Raw genomic sequence first — 16,002 nt, forward strand, 5'->3', positions numbered from 1 at the left:
CCATGTCATATCTTGGTGTTAGAGATAAAAGCCAACAGAGGAATACCATCTATGAGAACTCTGGTTCTCTCTGGCCCTGGGTTTGTCCACTACTAAGGAAGCAACAGCCACAGAGATGGATTTTGGACAGATCCATGATGCCAAGGGTATACGGCCTAGGGTCATCTCACTAAATGAAAGTCATTTAATGACTTTAAACACAGCTTTTCCAGAAAATACATGAATGCAATCTTCTCCCCAAAAGGTGGATTTCATGTATAAAGAATATTTTTCTCCAACTTGACAAACTTCTGAAAGCTGACTAAAATATGGCTTTGGAAATCTGGAAATTGCTCTGCATATGGTCTTGGGAACCATTATTAGCCCTTGTATACAAAGATAGTGGTAAGTTAGGTGAACAGAAATATACTACCATGACCTAGTAATTGCATGGCCAGTAAAGTTCTTTGCAAATTTGTAAGGCATTCCTCAAATATAGATTCAAGTCAGATTAAGCAAAAGCCCAACATTATTTGCCAACTAAGATTTATAAGAAATAGAAATAACAAAATTGTAGCCCAAAATCCAACCCAAGTCACCGCATCTGAAAGAAGAAAAGAGAGGTAGGGTCTCATGTTTCAAACCTTCATATCCTTGGTATGCCCAATCTAGAGACATCGATCTGAATTTGGGCTGACTTGATTATTAAATTGAGGCAATATTTTACTGTAGCAATCCTTGTTACTGTACCCCCCACCTCAAGCTGCACAGATTTTGCTAAGAAAGCTGAGAAGGTTCAATGTTTGTGATTGAAGCCCATCAGTTTTAAAAATATTCAAAACTAGGTGTCTGCCATAGAAATCTTTCTATTTGTGGACTCACACTCTAGTGTGACACCATGGTTTTCTGAAGTAGAATAGGAAATAGATGAGAAGGTATTAGCAATATTAATGAGTAGAATGCTGGGAGTTTTCTTGAATTTTTCGACCTGTATTTTGGAGCAAAGGCGATATTACTTCCAATTTTATTCTGGACTTCAATACTCTGCATCTCCAGGTCTCCTTACAGCATCATGCATGACTGTTCAAACAAGTGGAGGACTAGACTTTCAGGTGGATAGTGTTGCCAGGGAAACTGCCTACCTACCACCTTAATATGTCTATCTCAGGTAAAACAGACAGTTCTGCTGCATGCATGACTCCTTTGTCCATAACAAAACAGAGCTGGAAAACTGCCTTCAGAAATGTTATAGTTGCAAAGTCCTGTAGAGAAGATAAGGTCTTTAAAATTCATATAAAACATTACATCCATCCTGTCAGACATTTTCTAGAATCCTACAGAATAGATTACATCTGCAGGGTGGGAGGGAGGGAAAAAGAAAGATGAACAGCCAGGGCTGGCAACTTTTAAGAGACCTCTATAGATGTGACCTTGACGCTGTGGAGCCTGAGTCCCATCTGGTGTTTTAACCCATCGACTCAACCAGATAGAATTAAAAGCAATCCTTCTAAAGTGATGGAAATGACAGGAAGTTATCTTGTCCTTTCCCCCAATTATAATGGAATTTTAATATGGAATAGTTGTTTCTTTTTCAAATAGAGCAGACACCCCAGTAGATAGTTTCGATTTTTCAAACATCCAGGGTCACTTCCATCATTCAGATGGATTTTGTGGCTTGCCTTCTCTGGATAATGAAAATCTGTTCTAGTCCTTTTTCGTCACCTGTGTCTGCTCTTCCTATTTAATTTGGGAAAGCTGTTGGAGCAGTTAAAAAGAAAGACAGTGCTGAGAGCATCTAGGTTTCAACCCCCAGCTCTGGCACTTCTTCCCTGTGAATTTAAGACATTTATTCTCACTTACCCTCCTCATCTGTAAAATTGGGTTATCCACAGTAGTTTCATACATTTATCTAGAGGTGCATATGAGACTATGTGAATATTTCTATATGATTACTTAAACATTAGCATTTTTTAAACTGTAGCTATTTTATTTTCAAAGTTGAAAATAAGTCAATTGAAATGAGTTTTAAAGGAAAAATTAGAGGCCCAGGGTCAACTGAGTGAGGAAAGGAACAAATAGTTTAATAAATAACCTGTACATCATTCATTTTAATGCTCTCTGAAACTCTATGAGGTAAGGTTTATTGCCCTCATTTTACAGAAGGAGACACTAAGGCTCTGAAGGCTAAATACTTGACCCTAAATAATGTAACTAATGCATAGAAAAATCAGGATTTGAACCCAGGGCTGTCTCAACCAAGGCCAAATATATTTCCTCAAGAGGAGAAACAATCAGCTGTATGAAAAAAACAAAACAAAACAAAACAAAAAAACAAAAAAACAAAAAAACACAAGATTATGGCATCAACCAGACTGACAGGTCAATAGATGGATCCACTAGAAATATTTTAGTGGCAAATGACAGAAAGCAGAAGCTCTACTGGTTGAGTAAAAAAATAAATTATTGTCTTCTATAAATGACAATTGAATGTGATATTTGCTTCAGTCATAGCAAGATATGGAGGATCAAATGATGTCACCAGAATTATTTCTGTATCTCCCCATTTTCCTCTGAGTTGGCTCCATTCACAAACAAAATTTCCTCTCACAGTAAGAAGATGGGTCACACAGCTACAGCCCTTACATTTCCTCAGCTTCAAAGACAAAGGGAAGAGCAAGTCTACTGCTCTGAAGTCCTAGCAAAGTTCTTCTTACTGGATCTCAGTTTAGGCTGCTATAAAAGAAATACCACAGATGGTATGGCTTAAACAACAGAAATTTATTTCTCACAGCTCTGGAGACTGGGAAGTCCAAGATTAAGGGGTCTACAGATTGAGTGTCTGGTGAGGGCCCACTTCTTGGTTTGTGTATAACGATCTTCTTGCTGTATACTCACACAGGAAAGAGGGGAGTGGGGGGAAGATCCCATATCTCTTTGTCATTGTATAACAGCACAAATCCCATTAATAAGGGCCCCACCCTCATGCCCTACCCAATTACCTCCTAATGGCCCCACCTCCAAATATTATCACACTGGTGGTTAGTCTTTCAACATATGAATTTGGGGGTGGGTGGGGACAAACATTCAGATAGCAGTCAGATACTCACCAAAGGTTAGAAACTTTAGTAAGTCATTTAATAGACTCCAAGTAAGGAGCTGATATTTTTAAGATGGAAAGCCACAAAATTACAAGGCATGTATTAAAGAGATTGAAGAAATGAGTGACATATTTGGATTATTCTGTTTTTTTAACTTTTAAGTTCAGAGGTACAAGTGCAGGTTTGGTACATAGGTAAGCTTTGGTCATGGGGGTTTGTTGTATAGATTATTTCCTTACCCAGGTATTAAGCCTACTAACCACTAGTTATTTTCCCTGATCCTTTCCCTCCTCCCAGCCTTCACCCTCTGAAAGACCCCTGTGTGTGTTATTTCCCTCTATGTGTCCATGTGTTCTTATCATTTAGCTCCTACTTATAACTGACAATGTGTGGTATTTGGTTTTCTGTTCCTGTGTCAGTTTGCTAAGGACAATGGCCTCCAGCTCCATCTATGTCCCTGCAAAGAACATAATCTCATTCTTTTTATGGCTGAATAGTATTCCATGGCATATGTGTACCACATTTTCTTTATCTAATCTATCATGGATGGGCATTAGGTCGATTCCATGTCATTACTATTGTGAATAGTGCTGCAGTGAACATACACATGCATTTGTCTTTATAATAGAATGATTTCTATTCTTTTGGATATATACCCAGAAATGGGATTGCTGGGTCTAATGGTATTTCTGTCTTTAGGTCTTTGAGGAATAGCCACAATGTCTTCCAAAATGGCATCCATTCTGTTTTGAGGCATGAAGACCCCTAAAGCTTATCAATGGGCCACAGCCCGTACTTCAAAATCATAGCTCTAGGTCACATTAAGTTCATCACTAGGACTAGTAACTCAAAACAAAAAGAAACAAAAAAAGACACAGTCCACCTTCTTTAGCCTATTTAAAAAAAAAAAAAAGAAAAAATGCAAAATTGAGCTGGTGTATGACATCTCAAACACTTTTAAGGTCTGAGGGAAAGGACCCTTCTGAGACTGAATGAGTATCTATAGGTCTCCCCGATTCTCACATTTTTCAATTTCTAGAGTTTTGTTTCTTTTTTTACCTGTACCAGCTCCTCCACCTTCCCTTTATGTAAAAGTCCACCACATTTCTAGACCAAACCCTCAAAAGAGAGAATAGATAACTGATTGGAAGCAAGAATAAATCATTTTCAGGAGGCTCTTTCCTCTCTGGAACTTATGCTATTCCCTATGCTAATCTTCAAGATTTACAGGAGAACATCCAGGATGAAGTCCACAGCCCCCACCCCATGAACCACAGCAACAGCCCACTCACCTGCCTGCACCATCAGAAGGCCACCTGCCTTCTACCATCCCACCAGAGAGAACATACCCTATACAACACTGTAGCAACAGTGCCCTCATTTAAACAGGCCTGGCTCATTTTGGTGACAAGACTGATCTGCAGGAATCTGTGTCTTCATAGTATTACTATCCCAGCCAATGGGAATGCTCTAGTCTTCACTGAGAGAGAGAGAGCGATCGAGCGAGAGAAAGCCAGAGAAAGCAAGAGAGAGCGAGCAAGCAAGAGAGAGCGAGCGAGAGAAAGCGAGAGAAAGCTAGAGAAAGCTAGAGAAAGCTAGAGAAAGCGAGAGAGCAAGCGAGCGAGAGAGAGAGTGCACACACACGCACACACTCTGATCAAGATAAAAATCTCTGATGTGTGGTCCACTGCATTCCCTCAAGGGGGATGATCTTAATCATTTTGAAAGCCACCAACCTCTTTGAGAATGTTTTGAAAGCTTGGGATTCTTCTAAGAAAAAGCCACATACACAAAACATTTTTATATAATTCCAAGAGATTATGGATCCTGGTTAGCAAATCCAGAGATCCTTGATTCCAGGTTAAAAGCTCCTGCTCTAGACTGGGAGCCAGTGCCCTGCTACTGGCTGGAGAGTACTGACTGGTACAGGAGCAGTACAGCTACAGAGAGAAAGACACATCTCATCTGAGGATGTCCTGCTAACCAGGGGACATTTGGCAATGTCTGGAAACATTTTTGATATTTAGAACTGGGGTGATGCTACTAGCATCTAGTAGGAGAGTCCAAGGGTGCTGCTAATCATCTTACAATGCACAGTACAGAATTATTGGGCCCAAAATTTCAACAGTGCTAAGGATGAGAACCCCAGTTAAAAAGCAATGTAAGAAACAGGCAGAAAAATGGATGACTATCCATTTGTTTTAAAAACTCATGCTAGACCTCTGTCTGGGCTATATTAAGAGCACTGAAGAGGACTACCTACTCCAGGCCTGGGAGGTGATCAAGGAAATCTTTCTCTTGTTGCAGTTATTGTAAAAGGAGGCCTGTCCAGATTAGCATGTGCCACTGATTTCCATACATTAAACTCTCTAACCATGCCCTAACCTTGCCAAAGATCCAATAAATGCAGCTTTAACCAAATTTCCAAGAGAGTGATGGTTACTGAAGATAAAAATTTCTATTTGCTACAATTCATAAGAATGGTCGTTCATTTCCAGACTTTGTGTTTTTCAAGTACAATTTGGAACCTTATATTATTTATAGGAGACCTTACATAAACCATTGTACTTCTCACATAGTCTTGGTTTCTACGTTTCCATGGCCTGGATGATAATCCCCACCACACTAGGAGAGGTAGCCTGGAAAAATAGTTACCAGCATGGACTCTGGAGTCAAAATGTTAGGTCAATTCTCAGCTCTACCACTCACTAGGTGTGTGGCTCCCAGCACAATATTCAGCCTCTCTAAGCCTCAGTCTTTTCATCTGCAAAAGAAGGATAATAGTAGCTGCCTCATGGAGTTGCAAGGATTAAAGAAATTCTATATGTCAAGCACTTAGATTGTGATTATAAAAGTTGACTGTCTTTATCGTTGTGGTTATTATCGTCTTAGGTATACAGGGATAATTATATGAAACTTAAAAGACATTGCATAAAATAAGATTTTGTTATCAGCTATTTGCCATCCAAAGGTCAAGGTGTGCACTTTTAAATACATGTGAATGTTTTTAACCTAAATTGGAATCAAACATATGTTTGCTAATTATCCTCTTTTATGTTTGTAGAAAGCTAACTCATATGTCAATATTATTTTAGAAGTACAGCTCCTTCTGTTCACTCTAAATTGGGGAGAGAGGAAAATTTTACATCTCCATTAAAATGCCAAAGTGGCAAAACAACATACTGGTATTCTGAAATATTTGAAACAATAAAAATGATACCCAGTCTTGTCTCAACTAATTCAGTATTTTACTCTTCAAATTGTTAATTATTGAGTCCTTGCTGCCCACATGAGAAAATTCAAACACTTGGGTCAAGCATTTCACCATCTGGCCCTGCAGCACGGTCATAGCACCTGCCAGCCCCATGTCTAAAGCTGAAATTCTTGTCAAACTCCAAACATATCACTTGCCTTCTATCTGCTTCTATATTTAATCTAAATATTCAATGCACCATGTCTCTACCTTGTTAAACGTGACCAATCTTTCTATTAAATGCCTCCTATGTCATGAAGATTTCTTGAAGTACATATTCCACCTTTTTGTTTCTAAACCAAACAGTATCTTTTCTTCCTTTGAATCCCCACAATCTTTGATTTACACCTCGCAGGTGCTTCTAAACTAGCGAATCTAACAACACTGTGAAGAGTATTGGAGACAGACATTTCCATTTGAGCTGCAGAAATGATTCCTGTAATTCCCATACTGTCATAATGTACAGACCTTGGAAGAGTAAGAAATCAATTCTGAATTTGTAATCTGGAGCTTGTGAGTCAAAGCAATTCCCTCTGTTAATCAATGTCTGAATTACACTGTTCATTTTGTAAACTAAGCGCACAAGTCCTGTTCTCTTGAAATCAGAACTAGTCAAAGTAAAATTGTGCTGGCAGCTTTAGAGTCATGGAATCAAAGGCTTAACAGACTTAGAAAGTTATCAAGTACTTTCAATTATTTACCTGAAGTCTCATTATTTGCAGACATGGGATCTTCATGACCCAAGCAAGGTAAAATGTTAGCACCTGCCCTACATTCCTTCACCACTTATTTCCATTTTTTTCCAGACCTTCTCAAGTCTGCATCATTACCCATTCTCTCTTCCATTCCTCCTATTACTTAACTTAAATATGAATTCCTCTGAAAGATCATTGGTAATTCACATATAGTCCTGTTACTTTTCTTCTCTTTAAAAGGAGCGTGATAATTGCAAACTGCAACAAACGAAGCTGAAAATAACTCCCCAGGCAGTTGTGCATTAGGAATTAGATTAAAATGAGACCAATTTATTTTTAAATGACCTGGTAATTTGTAGGAAAGATTTAAGCTACTTAAATTTTTATCAGTGGGAAACTGGGAGGCTCATGAAAATCAACTGTTGGATACTGCGGTGAGAGAATGGACCCATTCCCTGAAGCCAGAGACAGTATTGATGGAATGTTGCTTAAAGATTTATGTTCAGATGGAAACAGGAGAGAAGACCTAATTTAACATAAATTTAATCTGCTTTAAAAGTCTAAAATAAAGCAAGTTCAATGTCAGCTTACAATTACATGTGACCAAATCTGTACTTGAAACTAATTTTCTGATTAGGATTTTAAATCAAAGTCCTAGGAAGTTTTTTGAGGCACTTCATCTACTTGCATTTGGGGCATGAAGGATTCACTTCTCAGTTCAGTGAGTGAGTAAGGGGATATCAAACTTCTCCCATAGTCACTGCAACATGAAGACTCGGTTGAGGCACTGAGTCTGGACATATCTGCAGACTCTTAGCCATCCCCACTGCCTTGCATTACTGATTGCATGAATCGTATGTTTGGAGTTAACTCACATGAGGCTTCCTTCATAAACCATAGTTCTGCTATTCCCCATCTCCCCACATGAGTGGTGCTGCTCATGCATTTAAGCATGAATTTGATGAGCTCTGGTATAAAAAAACTAAAAATAATTAATCCAGATTAACTTGTCTTCTCACCCTTGGGAGATGACCACTACAATTCTAAGCATTGTGTATATATATTTTGGTATAAATGTAAAGTCTTTGGTATAAATGTAAAAGTCTTTCAAATGAGCTATCTATAAGCATCATTCTTTATATTCAATATAGTATCATAATCTAATGTTCAATTTTCGTCTTGATATATATGACTACCAATCTTCCTTTTCTGTGAATTACTGTTGTAGAGATGGATGTCCATATCCATATATATATGTACATCTACAAACATCTGCATCTGCATATTTGTATAGACATACATGTATTACATATAGCCAAAATCAAAAGAAACAGTTTGATTAGTCATTGATACATCACTAAAGTCCTTGAATCATCCACTTTAGGGAGAAAGATGTCAATATAAATATTTAGAAAGGAAGTAGGAGGCCAAGGCAGGAGGATCACTTGAGGCCAGGACCTTGAGACCAGCCTGGGCAACATAGCAAGACTCCATCTCTACAAAAATAGTTTTAAAAAGAGAAAGTAAAAAAAAAAAATCTTCCATAATGGTTTAATCTGTCCAGAAACTACAGGCATAAAATGTGTAAATATACAGTACCTCATTTACTAGTGCTAAAAAAAAAAGCCATTTTAGGCATAGAAAAGTTTGAAAAGATGAACAAAGCACTGTACAGTTGGACTCCATTTGCTTCAGTTTTCTCCTCCAGAAACACTTTCTCCACTCCACTAGAGTGTGTCCATGAAACATTGACAAATTGTATTGCATCAGTGGAGTCCAATGCCCTCTGGTTTCTCACTGAACATGGCCAGTGGGAGCCCCAGCAGGCCAGAGGAAAGATGATGCATTCCCCTGGTTCATCCCCTGTGAGGGCACTCTGGGTAGATGTACCCCCCAACAAGTCACTTGACCTCTCACCGCTGCCTGCTTATACAACTCTCTTCTTTGTGGTTCTGGAAATCTCTACCCTTCTATCTGCCCTGCCAGGGATTTTGACAGCTCCGCTTTAAGCTCCATGTTTCCTCTGTATCTCTTGTGGTTCCTTTACCCAGTTCCAAAACCTTTGTAATTGGTCTTTCCATAATTCCACATCAAATTATCCTCCTCTAAGTGTGGCATTGCTGCCTTGCCAGCCTTTACAGTGTGGTCAAGGAAAAGAGAGTTTCTCTATAACAGCTGTCATTAAGTAGATGCAAAGACATACATGCAAAGAGGAGAAAGGGTCACTTTGAGTTGTTAGGATCTAGAAAGGTTTCACGAAGTCCATGTGGCATTAAAAATGGACCTTTAAGGGCTCTCGGGTAAGACTGCAGGAGATAGGGTAATCACTACAAGGTGAAGAAAAGATCAGTCCCATACCTGAAAGGCAGCAAAGTACATACAATTTTCAGAAACAGCTAGACATCTGGTGTGTTCAAGTGAAGCTGGGGAACAATGGAAGGAAGACTGGAAAGTGAGGCTGGAGGATTCTGAATGTCAAGATCAACCATCCTTACAAATTCTATTCTGTGGAAAATGAAAGACTACTGAGAGCCTCCACACAAAAGAGAAATATTAGCAAGCATTAAGAGTGTGGGCTTGCATGTGTATATGTTTAGGAAACTGTATCCCACCAGAATGCAATCTTCATCAAACTAGGGCCCACATCTATTTTACTTTGCTGTTCCCAGCATGTATTAGCTACTTAATTAACAGCTGATAAAAAAGAATGATTGAATAATGAAAGAGATTTTAGCTAAGAAAGTCCTTTGTAGATACTAGAAAAATACACTGGAGAATGGATCTTAAACCAGGATAGGCCAATGAAGACGGGAAGGAGGAGACTGAGACCGACAATCCAAGATCCACTGGTCAGAACCCAGCACATCTATTTCAAGTGTGGACAGCTCCTCATCACTACATAGGTAGCTTTCAGGGGCAAGGAAAACTGCTGTTAGAGGTTTATAAACATGTCAGAATAAAACAAAACCCATATGCTAAAATATCCAGTTGTAGAAACAAATCTAAATGTCCTGAAGAAAAAATAGATAACACCATAGATAAACAACATTAATTAAAATATGAGGATCTTCTTTTAGAATTAGAGAAATGGATACCAAAATAAAAGAAAAAATCAAACAGCTGAGTAAATTTTGGAAGCCTGAAATTAGAGCTGAAAAGATAAAAACTAAGTGGACAGTAGGGGCCAGGGTCACACCTGTGCTGTGCATTGCCATCCTTGGGAACTAAGTTGCCACTGTGCCCAACTCTCTGGGACTGAGAAGCCAAAGTGCTGCACCATCCAAGGTCTGGAGCCACCAATATGCTGTGCCCTTCACCCCAGGGCCTTAATATTGCTGTGCCCTGCCCCCCAGGTCTCAGGCTGCCATGGCACCCTGCCATTTTCTAGGGCCTGAGCCACCACAGTGCCCCTTTGTTTTTGGGGCTGTGTTACTGCTGCACCTTACCATCTAAAATCTAAGCCACTCTATCCCTGTACCCCCAGGCCTAAACCACTGGGGCACACCCTAAAGTTCCAAGCCCTATCCCCACAAGTGATCTACACAGGCCCACACCTCAGTGATTGTACCCATGCCCCAAGATCCAGGTGCTACAGTAGTTCCATGAGACCTTGAGCCTAAAACTCTGGTTCTGCAGCCACCCTGAGTGCCTGCACTCCGGAATCCAACACTGTAGTGGCTACTTGGGGCCACACCAGACCCAATGATGAGGCCGATCCCCTCAGCCAGAACTTCCCCCCAGAGACAGAAGGAGAAAAGGTGGACCCCAGCAATCTTTGATACCAAGGACCCCAACATTCCTCTTCTGCTGCTGCCACTGCCACAAATATCCACACCCATGGCCCCTACAGTGTTTGCTCCTACTGACCTTAGCTACCCAAAGGCTATACCACTGCACTCCCCCAATAACGGATCCACCACAACCCATGCAACTGACATCCTCACACCAACTTACAGCTGAATATTTTTCCCCACTGAAGCCAGTCAACAAAGCCTGGAAGAGGTGATTGCTCTTCAAATGTGCAGACTTCAACACAAGGCCACAAGAAACATGATGGGGAAAAATTACATAACCAAAGAAACACAACAATTCACAAGTAACTAACCCCAAAGAAAAGGATATCATTGAAATTTCTGAAAAGGAATTCACAATAATTATTTTAAAGAGCTCACTGAAAGAGAACACAAATAGACAACAAGATCAGAAAAGCAATACATGAACAAAATTAGAAATTCAATGGAACTAAATAAATCCTAAAGAAACATACAAAACTCCAGGAGCAGAAGAATGCTATGAATGAAATTTTAAGATGTAATAGCTTCAACAGTAGACTTGATCAAGCTAAAGAAAGAATCTGTAAGCTTAAAAACAAATATTTTGAAATTACCCAATCAGAGAAGAAAAAAAAAAGGAAAAGAATTAAAAAGAGTAAAGGAAGCATAAGGGACTTACAGGACACCTTTAAGTGAACAGTAAAATAATACATTATGGGAGTCCTAAAAAGAAGAGAAAGAGAAAAGAACAAAAAGCTTATTTCAAGACATAACAGCTGAAAACTTCTCAAATCTGGTCAAAGTTACAGGTTGAATATTTCTAATTAGAAATCTGGAATCAAATGTTCCAAAATCCACAACCTTTTGAGTACTGACATGATACTCAAAGGCAATGCTCTCTGGAGCATTTTGGATTTCTGATTTCCAGATTAGAGATGATGAGCTGATGATAAGAATATCTTATCAAAAATCTGAAAAAAATCAAAAAGCCAAAACACTGCTGTTCCCAAACATTTCAGGTAAGAGATACTTGCTGTGGTCTGGATGTGGTTTGTCACCACCAAAACTCAGGTTGAAATTTGACCCCTAATGTTGTGGTATTGGGAGACAGGGCCTACTGGAAAGTGTTTGGGTCATGGGAGAAGATCCCTTATAACTGGCTTGCTGCCATTATTTTTATAGTGAATTCTCACTCTGGTGAGACTGGGTTAGTTCTCATGGAAGTAGATTACTTCCTGAGAGACTGGATTGTTATAAAGCCAGGATACTCTTGGGTTTTGTCTCTTTGCATGTATCTGCTTCCCGTTTGACTTTCTTTGCCATGTCATGATGCAGCACTAAAACCCTCAGAGCAAGGGTCATGCCTTTGAACTTTTCTGCTTGCAGAACCATGAGCTAATAAACCTCTTTTTTAAAATAAATTATGCAGTCTCTGATATTCTATTATAACAACACAAAATGGATGAAGACAACACTCAACCTATATTAATATGGAGGTACAGTAAGCTCAGAAGTCTTTAATGAAGTTCAATCCAAACAAAACTAAACCAAGACACATTATAATCAAACTTCAAAAAAATCCAAGACAGAATCTTGAAAGTAGCAAAGAAAAATCCTCACATAAAAGGAAACCTCCATAAGGATATCAGTGAATTTCTCATCAGAAACTTTGTAGGCCAGGGGAAAGTGGGGTGACATATTCAAAGTACTGAAAAAAAAAAAAAAAAAAAGAACTGCCAACCAAGAATACAGTACCTAACAATGCTGCACTTCAGAAATGAAAAATACAGACTTTCCCAAACAAACAAAAGCAGAGGGAATTCATCACCACTAGACTTGCCCTATAAGAAATGCTAAATGGGGTTCAAGTGGAAATGAAAGGACAATAATGACAAACATGTAATCGTATGAAGTAGAAAATTCACTGATTAAAAAGTAAATATATAGTCAAATTCAGAATACTCTACTTTTGTAATGTAATGGTGCCGTGTAAATTGCATTTAACCTAGTATAAAGGTTAAATAACAAAGTATTAAAAATAACCATAATATCTTCTTAATAGATACACGATATAAAAAGATGTAAATTGTGACAATGAAAACATAAAATGTTAGGCAAGAAATCGAAAGTGTAGAGCTTTTGTATGCAACTGAAGTTGTTATCAGCTTAAAATAGACTGGTATAATCACAAAATGTAAGCCTCACAGTAAACCACAAAGCAAAATAGCCAATACTCGAAAGGTAAAGGAAAAGGAATCAAACCATACCACAACAAATAATGAAATCCCAAAGGAAGACAAGAACAACAGAGAGAAAAAGAAAGAAAAAAAAAAGAAACTATAAAACTATCAGAAGCAATTACCAAAATGGCAATCATAAGTCCTTACCTACAAATTAAATTCAGTTGCCTACAAAAACTCTACTTTAAGTGTAAATGGTTTAAATTCATCCATCAAAAGACAGAATGGCTAAGCAAAAGTTTTTTCAAATCCAATTATATGCTGCCTACAAGAGACTAATTTTAGCTTTCAGGATATGTATAGGCTGAAAGTGAAGGGATGGAAAAAGGTATTCTATGCAAATGGCAACTAAAAGAGAGCAAATGTGGCTATACTTATACACAATAGGCTCTAAGTCAGTAAACTGTAATAAGAGAAAAAACAGATTATTATGATAAAGAGTCAATATATTAAAAATATACAACAATAGTAAATATATATATATACCTAACATTAGAGCAACTAAATATGTAAAATGAATATAAACAGAAGTTAAAGGAAGAATAAACAACAGCACAGTAATAATAGAGGACTTTAGTTCCTCACTTTCAACAGACAGACAGAAAAATCAATATGGAAACAATGCACTTGAACAACACTTTAAACCAAATGAACCTAACAGACGTAAACAGAATATCTCATTCAACAGCAGAATACATATTCTTCTCAATTGTACACAGAGCATTCTCCAGGAGAGGTCATATTTTGGGACACAAAACAAGTTTTAACAAATTTAGGAAGACTGAAATATATGAAGTATCTATTCTGACTACAATAGTAAGAAACAAGAAACCAGTAATAGGAAGAAAACTCACAAATGTGGGAAAATTAAGCGGCACACTCCTGAACAACCAATAGGTCAAGAAGAAATCAAAGGAAAACCAAAAACTATCTTGAGACAAACAAATAGGGAAATACAACCTACCAAAACTTATGAGGTGTAGCAAAAATAACTCTAAAGGGGATATTTATACCAATGAAGGTCCACATTAAGAAAATGAGAGAACTCTAACTTTACAATTGAAGAAATTAGAAAGAGGAGAAGGAACTAAGCTCAGAGACAGCAGAAGGAAGGAAATAAGAAAGATTACAGTAGAAATAAATAAGATACCAGAAAACCAATAGAAAACATCAATAGAACTGAGTTGCTTTTCTGAAATAACCAAAAATCAACAAACCTTTAACTAGACTAAAAAAGAAAAGAGAGACGATTCAAATCAAATTAGAAATGAAAGAGGAGACATTACAATTAATACCACAGAAATACAAAGAATCATGAGACTACTCTGAAAAAATTATATACCAACAAATTGGATAATCTAGAAAAACTGGACAAATCCCTAGAAACCTACAACCCACCATGACTAAGTCATGAAGAAACAGAAAATCTGAGCAGATCAGTCATGACACAGAGGATCAAACTGCTAATCAATAATCTCCCAACAAAGAAAAGCCCAGGACCAGATGCTTACATGAGTAGGGTCTACCAAACATTTAAAGAAGAATTAACACCAATCCATTTCAAATCCTTTCAAAAATTGAAGAGGAAGAAATACTTCCAAATTTATTTTATGAGACCAGCATTATCCTGATATCAAAGCCATACAAAGACAGTCCAAGAAAAAAAAATTGTGGGCCCAAATCTCTGATGGGCATCGATGCAGAAATCTTCAACAAAATATCAAAAATATCAAAATAGCAAACTGAATTCTACAGCACATAAAAGGGATTATACACCATGATGAAGTAGAGGTATCCCTGCCATGCAAGGATAGTTCAACATACACAAATCAATAAACGTGAAACATTTATTAACAGAATGAAAATAAAGCATTATATGATTATATCTATATATGTGGAAAAATCATCTGTCAAATTTCAACAACCTTTTACAGTAACTCTCAACAAATTAGGCATAGAAAGAATATACCTCAACATAATAACGGCCATATATGATAAACCTATGGCAAATATCACACTCAATTGTGGAAAGTTCAAAGCATTTCCTCTAACATCAAAAAAAAAAAAGACAAATAATGCCCACTCTAACCACTTCTATTCAAATAGTACTGGAATTCCTAGCCAAAAGAAAAAAAAGGAAAATACACATGAATTGGAAAGAAAGAAATTAAATTGTCTGTTTACAGATGACATGATGTTGTCTATCGAAAACCTTAAAGATGCCACAAAAACACTGTTAAAACTAATAAAATCAACACTTGCAAGGCATAAAATATGCATACAAAAATCAGTTGTGTTTCTGTACAGTAACAACAAACTATATAAAATATAAGAGAACACTCCTGTTTACAATAGAATCAAAAAGAATAAAATGCTTAGGCATAAATTTAACCAAGGAGGTGAAATATATCTACACTGGGAATTATAAAACATTGATGAAAAAAATTGAAGGCATAAATAAATGGAAATAAAAACCATGTTCACAGATTGGAAGAATATTGTTAAAATGTCTACATTATCCAAAGCAATCTACAGATTTAATGCAATCTCTATCAAAATTCTAATGACATTTTTCACAGAAATAGAAAAAATAAAATAAAATTTGCATGGAACAAAAGACCTTGAATAGCCAGAGCAATCTTGAGATAGGCAAATTGAACAGAATAGAGATACAGAAATAAACCAATGCATGTACAATTAAGTAATCTTCAAAAAAGGTGCCAAGAACACAATGTGGAAAAGATTATCTGTCAATACAGAAGGCTGGGAAACTTGACGTCCATATGCCAAAGACGAAGATTGTACCCTTACCTTACAGCATATACAAAAATAAATTCAAAATGGATTAAAGACTTAAAAATTGAATCCATAAAATCCTAGAAGAAAACAAAGCAGAAAATCTTCTTGATATTGTTCTTCACAAAGATTTTATTAGGTATGACTCTAAAAACACATGCAGTAAAA

At 37.4% G+C, this 16,002-nt stretch overlaps 1 long non-coding RNA gene across 4 annotated transcripts in view; it reads right to left on the bottom strand.

The window, feature by feature from the left end:
- LOC134739172 (uncharacterized) overlaps nucleotides 1-16,002 on the bottom strand; it is a 258,767-nt gene that overhangs the window by 24,813 nt on the left and 217,952 nt on the right. The window lies entirely within an intron of this gene.

Source organism: Pongo pygmaeus, chromosome 2 (assembly GCF_028885625.2).
Source record: "Pongo pygmaeus isolate AG05252 chromosome 2, NHGRI_mPonPyg2-v2.0_pri, whole genome shotgun sequence".
Taxonomy (NCBI): Eukaryota; Metazoa; Chordata; class Mammalia; order Primates; family Hominidae; genus Pongo; species Pongo pygmaeus.